The 8,408-nt window shown below is 41.6% G+C and overlaps 2 pseudogenes; both read right to left on the bottom strand.

Annotated features, from left to right (window-relative positions):
* Positions 1 to 225: 225 nt before the first annotated feature.
* Positions 226 to 1,179, bottom strand: LOC123829903 (annotated as a pseudogene).
* Positions 1,180 to 7,698: 6,519 nt separating this feature from the next.
* Positions 7,699 to 7,833, bottom strand: LOC123830174 (annotated as a pseudogene).
* Positions 7,834 to 8,408: the final 575 nt, after the last annotated feature.

Here is an 8,408-nt window from a genome sequence, read left to right as displayed (position 1 = left end):
TGGTTGCCTCTCACGCGCCCCCTACTGGGGACCTGGCCCGCAACCAAGGCTTGTGCCCTGACTGGAAATCGAACCAGCAGCCGTTTGGTTTGCAAGCCAGCACACAATCCACTGAGCCACACCAGCCAGGGTCATATATTACAACACTTTTAATTGGAAAGGAGCTCAAATTAAAGGAGTACTCATAAGGAGTACGCCTTATAATTCATGCAGCAGTGCCATGAACTACTGTATCTCCTGTGAGGGCAGCTTGGTTTGCAGTATGACATATAATCCTGCAGCAGCTCTGCACCCATGGTGCTCAGCTCGCTGTCATGGAATGTCTTAGCATGGGCATGGAGGACAAGGGTGAGATGTCACTTGTATGCATGCAGTCAGGGATGGAGAAGATTCTGGTGTCCCTCTTGCATGGCTCCTTCATGTCCACCTTGGTGGCAGACTCATCACCACTGTGGAGGGACAGGTGGCAGGTGGGTACTGAGGCCCCATCCAATGTGGCTCTGTCCAGAAAGTTAATGGTGGACACTGGGTACACAATCCAGAAGACCTGCCTCAGTAGGGAGTGCAGCTTCTCTGTGGCCACTCCATTGGCCAGGATCACCATGCAGCAGGCCTCCCCAGGCCCCAGTGCACTCTCTAACATGGAGCCTGTGGTGAGGCTTCTAGAACTTTCCACACACAGACTCTGGCAGGGGGAGATACCAGGGTTCTGCACCATCTTCAGGACCACCGGGTATGAGGTGGCACCCTGCGCCCAAGACATGATGCGACGGCAGGGATGCCAAGGGACCCTGAGGATGGTGTCCTCCCTGTCCCTCCAGGCTAGCTGGACATTTAGGCAGACAGGTTAATGACCTCCACAGTGCTCCTGGGTCAGGTATCTGGGGAGCTAATAGACTGTCTTTGCATTATTTATGAAGTGCAGGATCTCTGTCCTACCCGCTGGGTTTAGGCATCCTCATATGGATGATAACTGACCTAAATACTTCACCTCCTTCTCGAGGTCATTGCTCAGCACTCTGTCAGACTCCACTCACTCAGGCAGGGACAGTACCGCAGTGTACCAAGGGTAAGGCTATGTCACCTTCTCGTGGACTTGCTTATTTCTGCTCTTTTCAGCTTGGGAAAGACTTGCTTAAATGTCCACCCAATTCCAGGCTTCTTGCCCTCCTCCTCCATGTCTCTGTGAGAGTCTCTTCTTCTCTGGGAACTCTGTGACCTCTACATGCTCCCGCCTGCCCTGTGACCTCTGCAGCCATGGTCTTGCACTGCTCACCTACTACTCTGCACTGTCTCTACCCTCAGCTGCCAGGGCTTATTCCTGTAACATTAGTTTCACTGTACACAGGGCTGCTGACCTAAAGGCTATATTTCCCAGACCCCTGAGCTTCTGGATAGGGTCTTTAAAATTTTTTAAATTTTTTTAAAATTCATTTTAGAGAGAGAGAGGAAGGAAGATAGAGGGCGAGAGGAGAGAGACACACACACAGATTTATTGTTCCATTATTTATGAATTCATTGGTTGCTTCTTATAAGTGCTTGGACTGGGAATTGAACTGGGGACCTTACACTTTGTGGGCTGATGCTCAATCAACTGAGCTACACCAGTCAGGGAAAATTACATATAGTTCTCAGGAGTACAATTCTATAATACATCATCTGTATACTGTATTATGTCTTCACCACCCCAAATCAAGTCTCCTTCCATCACCATGTATGGCCCCATACCTTGCTGCTATGACAAAAATGTGGATAGACTCCTTTGGACCTCTCCATTCATCTTGGTGTCTGGACATAGTAACAATCACAGGTGTCACCTTGGGCCCATAACTACAAGCCGTATGGGGCTACATGGACTCAGTACTTAGTAGAATCACAAGAGAAAAAAAAACATTTCTACCACATTTAAACCACTCTATTTTGGGCTTTTTTTTTTTTTTGGATACAGTCATGTAAAATATCCCCTAATAACACATTAGTTCACAACATGCTAATTCCCAGTTATATAAACATCTCCTACAATAAAAAAAAAACACATGTAAGATTAACTATGCAATGGAAAAATTAGCAAAGAAAACAGTTCCTAGGAAAAGAAATAAGAATAGATGTTAAACACAGAAAGAGTTGCTAAGTCTCTCATATGAGAAAAAAATGAAAACTGAGATTCTTTTGGAAGGGCATTTTCAAATATCAGACTGACAAAAAGGCGTGGTGAAAGGCGTGGTGAGGTGCTATGTCCATGACACAAGGGGAAATGCATTTTGAGGTATTATTGACTGGAGTACAAAAGCATACTCTTAACACATACATAGTCTTTGACCTAGCAAATTCACTTCTAGAAATTCATCATATAGATATGCATGCACAAATATGAAATGACATAGCTAAAAGATAATTTATCAGTGTTGCTCATATTAAGAAATATCAGAAGTGACCTAAATATTCATTGGTGAGAGATTGGTTAAATACAACATGGTATGTCTAGACAATGAAATGTTATACTGCCCTAAGAAATACTGAAGGAGTTCTTAATGCACAGATATGGAAATATCTCCAAGATAAACTCTGGTCTTTTATTTTTGGTTTACTTTTATTAATTAGCAAAGGAAACAGGCTTCTTACCATTCTTGCCCTCCTCCTCCATGTCACTGTGAGGGGCATGGTCCTCATGGCCCAGTCCTCTCTGGGAACCCCGTAACCACAACGTGCTCCCCCCTGCCCTGTGACCTCTATAGATGTGTTACTGTGCTACTCACCTACCACCGTGTACCATTTTAGTGTAAATTATTGGGATGACATTAATAAAATTATATAGTTTTCAGGTGTACAATTCTATAATACATCATCTGCATGTTGAACTGTGTGTTTGTCATCCAAGTCAAGTCTCCTTCTGTCACCATTTGTCCCCGTGTACCCTCTTCTACCTCCCACCAACCTGCTTTCTCTCTGGTAATCACCCTATGGTTGTCTGTGTCTACATTTTTTTCCTTAATCCCTTAACCTTTTTCATCCACCTCCCCAAACACCCTCCCCAGTAACAGCAGCCAGTCTGTTTTTTGTATCAATGAAACTGTTTGTACTTTGTTTGTTTATTCAATTCCACATAGTAGTGAGATCACATGGTATTTGTCTTTCTCAGACTGGCTTATTTCACTTAGCACAATACTCTTCAGATCCATACACACTGTCACAAAGGATGAGATTACCTTCTTTTTATGGCTAAGTAGTATTCCATTGTGTAAAAGTATCACTGATTTCATATCCACTCATCTACTGAAGGACACTTAGTTCTTCTGTGAATGTTTGGTAAAATTCACCTGTGAAGCCATCAACTCCAGGACTTCTGTTCATTAGTAATGTGTTCACTCAGATTTTCTGATTCTTCCTGATTCATTTTTAAAATATTATATGGTTCTAGGAACTTATCTATTTCATCCAGATTGTTTGATTTGTTGGCATATAGTTGTTGATAATGTTTTCTTACAATCCTTTCTATTTCTATGGTGCCAGTTGTTACTTCTACTATTTTATTTCTGATTTAATTTACTTGGGTCCTCTCTCTTTTTTTTCTTGCTGAGTTTTTTTTTTTTCATCTTTCAAGGAGCTAGCTCTTAGTTTCATTGACTTTTCATATATTTGTTTTAGATTCTATTTATTTCTGCTCTGATCTTTATTATGTCCTCTTTCTACTCACTTTTGGCTTTGCTTTTTTTTTTTTTTGTTCTTTTTCTAGATCCTTTAAGTATAAAGTTAGATTAATTAAGATTTTTCTTGTTTCTTGAGGTAGGCCTATAATGCTATGAATTTCCTTCAAAGGAGTTCTTTCAGTGTGTCCCATAGGTTTTGGGTTGTTGTGTTCTCATTTTTATTTGTTTCAGTGTATGTTTTGATTTCTTTCTTGATCTCATGGTTAACCCATTCATTCTTTAGTAACATGTTATTTAGCCTCCATGTCTTTGTGTGTTCTTCCAGGTTTTTTTCCTGTGATTGATTTCTAGTTGCATACCATTATGTTCAGAAAAGACACTTGATATGGCTTCAAAATTCTTAAATTTATTGAGACTTGTTTTGTGTCCTAACTTGTGGTTTATCCTAGGAAATGTTCCATGTGAACTTGAAAAAAATGTATATTCTACTGCTTTGGGGTGAAATGCTCTGAAGATGCCAACTAAATCCACCTGACCTAGTGTGTCATTTAATATCGCTGTATCCTTGCTAATTTTCTATCCAGATGATCAATCCATTGATGTCAATGGGATGTTAAAATCCCTCACTATGACTGTATTACTGTCAATCTCTCCCTTTATGTCCATCAGGATTTGCTTTACATATTTAGGTGCTCCTACACTGGGTGCAGAGATGTTTAGAACGGTTATATCCTCTTTTTGGATTGATCCCTTTATTATTATATAGTATCTTTCTTTGTCTTTTACAAAAGCTTTTGTTTTAAAGTCTATTTTAACTGATATAAGTATTGCTACATAACCTTGTTTTTTTTTCATTTCCAATTGCATAAAATCTTTCTCCATCCCCTTACTTTTTGTCTGTGTGTCTCTCATTCTGAAGTAGGTCTCATGTAGAAAGCATATATATGAGTATATATGAGTCTTGTTTTCTTATCCATTCAGTTAACCTATGTCTTTTCATTGGAGCATTATGCCATTTACATTTAAAGTGATGTTTAGACCTGGCTGGTGTAGCTCAGTGGACGGAGCACAGGCCTGAGAACCAAAGGGTCATCAGTTCGATTCCCAATCAGGGCACATGCCTGGGTTCCCAATTAAGGTCGTGCAAGGGGCAACCACACATTGATGTTTCTCTCCCTCTCTTTCTCCCTCGCTTCCCCTCTCTCTAAAAATAAATAAAACCTTAAAAATTAAAATGATTTTTAATAAGTATATATTTACTGACATTTTATTCTTTAAAATCATGTTTTTTTCTTCTTCTATTCTCCTCCTCCTCCATCTTCTTCTTCAACAAGGCCCTCCTTCTTCAACAAGGTACTTTAATACTGGTTTGGTGGTAACAAATCCCTTTAGCTTTTTCTTTTCTAGGAAGCTCTTTATTTGTCCTCTAATTTTAAATGATAGCCTTGCTGGGTAAAGTAATCTTGGTTGTATGTCCTGGCTTTGCATCACTTTGAATATTTCATGCCAATCCCTTCTGGCCTGAAATGTTTCTGTTGAGAAATCAGCTGACAGTCTTATGGAAGCTCCCTTGTAGGTAACTAAATGTCTTTTCTTGCTGATTTTAAGATTCTGCCTTTGTCTTTAAACTGTGCCATTTAATTATGATGTATCTTCATGTGGGCCTTTTTGTTTCCTGTTTGTGACTCTGTGTTTCCTGGACTCATAGGTCTTTTTCCTTTACCAGAGTAGGTGAGTTTTCAGCCATATTTCTTCAAATAGGTTCTTCATCCCTTGCTCTCTCTCTTCCCCTTCTGGTACCCCTATGATGAGGATGTTATACATTTCATGTTGTGCCAAAGGTCCCATAAACTATCCTCATTTTTAAAACATTCTTCTTTTGCTGCTCTGATTGTTTTTCTGCTACCTTGTCTTCCAGATCGCTGATTTGATCTTCTGCTTCATTTGTTCCTTCTATTGTATGGTTCATTTCAAATTTTGTATTGTTCATGTCTGACTGATTCTTTTTATGGCTTCTATGTCCTTTCTCATACTGCTGAAGTTCTCAGTATGTTCCATGAGTATCCTTATAACCATGCTTTGAACTCTGTATCTGCTAAATTGCTTGCCTTCATTTCATTTAGTTCTTTTTATGGATAATACTCCTGCTTTTTCATTTGGCTCATGTTTCTTTGTCTCCCTTTTTAGACTGCCTCATTGTGCTTGTTTCTATATATTAGATCATCTATGTATCCCAGTCTCTGTAGGTTGGCTTTATGCACTAGGTGTCCTGTGGGACCCAGTGGTACAGTCTCCTTGATCACCTGGGCTGGGTGCTCCAAGAATATCCCTTGTGTGGGTTATAGGAGCCCTCATCTTGTCATTGAGTTTTAATTACTATTGGTCCATTTATGTGTGGGATGGATCCTCATGCTGGCTAACCGTAAGGATTGACTTATCAGTGTACAAGCTGCTCTGCCAGTGCTGACCACGTGAATGCATTTCACCTCAACAGGATCTGGTGCCTGCTGAGATTTACCTCCCTTTGGATGTGCACTTCTGAAGCTCATTGGATCCTGCTCTTAAATTGCCTGAATCTGTTCACTAGGTGTGTCTGTTCTTGGGCCTCTTGTGAGGAACTATGTTCCAGGTATATGTCAGAAGCTGTCTGTGACTGACCCTGGATAACCTGTTTGAAGTGACAAAGTGATCCACAGTTTGTGGCTGTCTTTGCTGGGCCTTGGTATGTGTGGAAAGGATCAAGCATACACCAAGGATAGCATCTCCCAGCACCAAGCCTGGGGATTGGTCAGCAAAAGGCCCAAAACACCATGAGATCTGGCTCCACTTGCCTCTGCTTGCCAGCTGCCTGTTAGACTCAGTCACTAAAAGAGCCTCTGGTGGTACTTGAAATGCATGAGGTAGGTTCTCAGTGAATCACCAGGTAGAGGCAAGTAGTTTTCACCTGATTGACACAGGTTCAAACACAGCACCAGTCCTGGGTCTGAGTCCACTGAGCAAAAGTCCTAGGGTATACCAAGACTCACTCCCCCTGCCAGGTACCTATAGACTTTTGTGGCGGGGTAAGGTCTCAGAGAGTCATCAGGGTTGAGACTGGCAAAGCTTATTAGGTCCAAACAGAGCAAGCTTTGGCTCTCCGAAAGGAGAGCTCTGCATGCACCAATTGGCATGTGAGAGAAAAATGGCCCCTGTCCTAGAGTCACACAGCTCAGTCTGTCCCAGATTCTTTCAGGAATCAAGCTCAACAGGGTGGGGTCCTTGGTTATCATGAGGGTGAGGCCGCCAGAAGCCCAAATGGTGGAGCTAGCAGATCTTCTGTGAAGGGGAAGCACTAGGCAGGTTCACAGGAAAGTGGGAGAAATGGCCCCTATCCTAAAGCTACAAATCAGTCACTGACACTCCCTTAGTCTGTCCAGACATCTATACCCCAGCCAGGCAGCTAACAGGGCCCGAGCTCCATGAGGGGCAACAGGGAGCCCACAGGATGGGCATTGTTGTATTCCCTTAGACTGATGCCGTAAGAGGAGATAGCTACAGCCAAGCAAGATGGCATTTTGGGTTTGGGAGAGGGAGTCAGCACACGGATTCTGGCAGCTTGTCCCTTCAGCTGTATCCCAAGAGCTTCAAACCCCAGTCTGTCCTTACACGACCCTAATCCCCTTTGCCCTCCCTCTGCCAGAGCCCATAGTGAGTGGCTACGAATGAGATTTTGTGTGCTGGCCCTTTAAGGGCACACCTGTGTATCTAGCAGTCTCTCCATGGTGGACAGAATCCCCATTGCTTTTCACAGGCAGATGTTATGTGAGCACTTCTTTTCAGCTCTGGTGTTCTGGGCTTGGGGCCCTGCATGGGTTGAGATACAACACACCTCAGGGGAACCTTTGCAGCTAAGATATCCCTTCAAAATCTCAGCAGACAATGCTTTATGTGTCTCCATCCTTTCTACCAGCCTCAATGTGCTTTCTTCTGTAAATCTGTGCTTATAAGACTTCTGTTCAGCTACACTTCCATTGGTTTTTCAGGTTCATTGTTCTGTATTTCAGTTTGTAATTCCACTTTGATCTTGGTAAATGTAAGCATACATACCACCTACTCCACCGCCATCTTGGATGTGCTTCCAAGATACATTTTTAGTCAAAGTAAATACAGGACAAACTATAGAAATGATCCTTGAAAGTATAGTCTTATAACAAGTATTACAGAGCTTGTGGAGAAAAACTGCTGATCGGAATGTAAACTGGCACAGACACTGTGGAAAACAGTATGGAGGTTCTTCAGAAAATTAAGAATAGAGCTTCTATATGGCCCAGCATTCACTCTTCTGGGTATCTACCCCCAAAAACTCAGAAACATTTATTCACAAAGATACATGAAGTTCTATGTTCATTGTAGTATTATTCACGGGGGCCAAGACATAAAACAACTGAAGTGTTCTTCAACAGATGATTAGATAAAGAAGATATACTACGTATATACAATGGAATACTACTCAGCCATAAAAGAAAATGAAATACTGTCATTTGTGACAACATAGATGGATCTTGAGAATATTGTGCTAAATGAAATAAGTCAGGCAGAAAAAAGAACCATATGACTTCACTCATATATGGGAAATAAAACTAAAAACAACAAATGAACAAACAAGAAAAACAAACAAACAAAAACTCACACAGACACAGTAAACCACCATGTGGTGGAAGAATGGGGGTGGGTAGTAAAGGGGCTCAAATATATGTGACAGAAGACGATTTGACTTTGGGT

This window comes from Phyllostomus hastatus, unplaced genomic scaffold (genome assembly GCF_019186645.2).
Source record: "Phyllostomus hastatus isolate PE091 unplaced genomic scaffold, TTU_PhHast_1.1 phas_scaffold_12, whole genome shotgun sequence".
Taxonomy (NCBI): domain Eukaryota; kingdom Metazoa; phylum Chordata; class Mammalia; order Chiroptera; family Phyllostomidae; genus Phyllostomus; species Phyllostomus hastatus.
The sequence above is the reverse complement of the archived record's forward strand: the minus strand, read 5'-3'. Positions and strand labels throughout refer to the sequence as shown.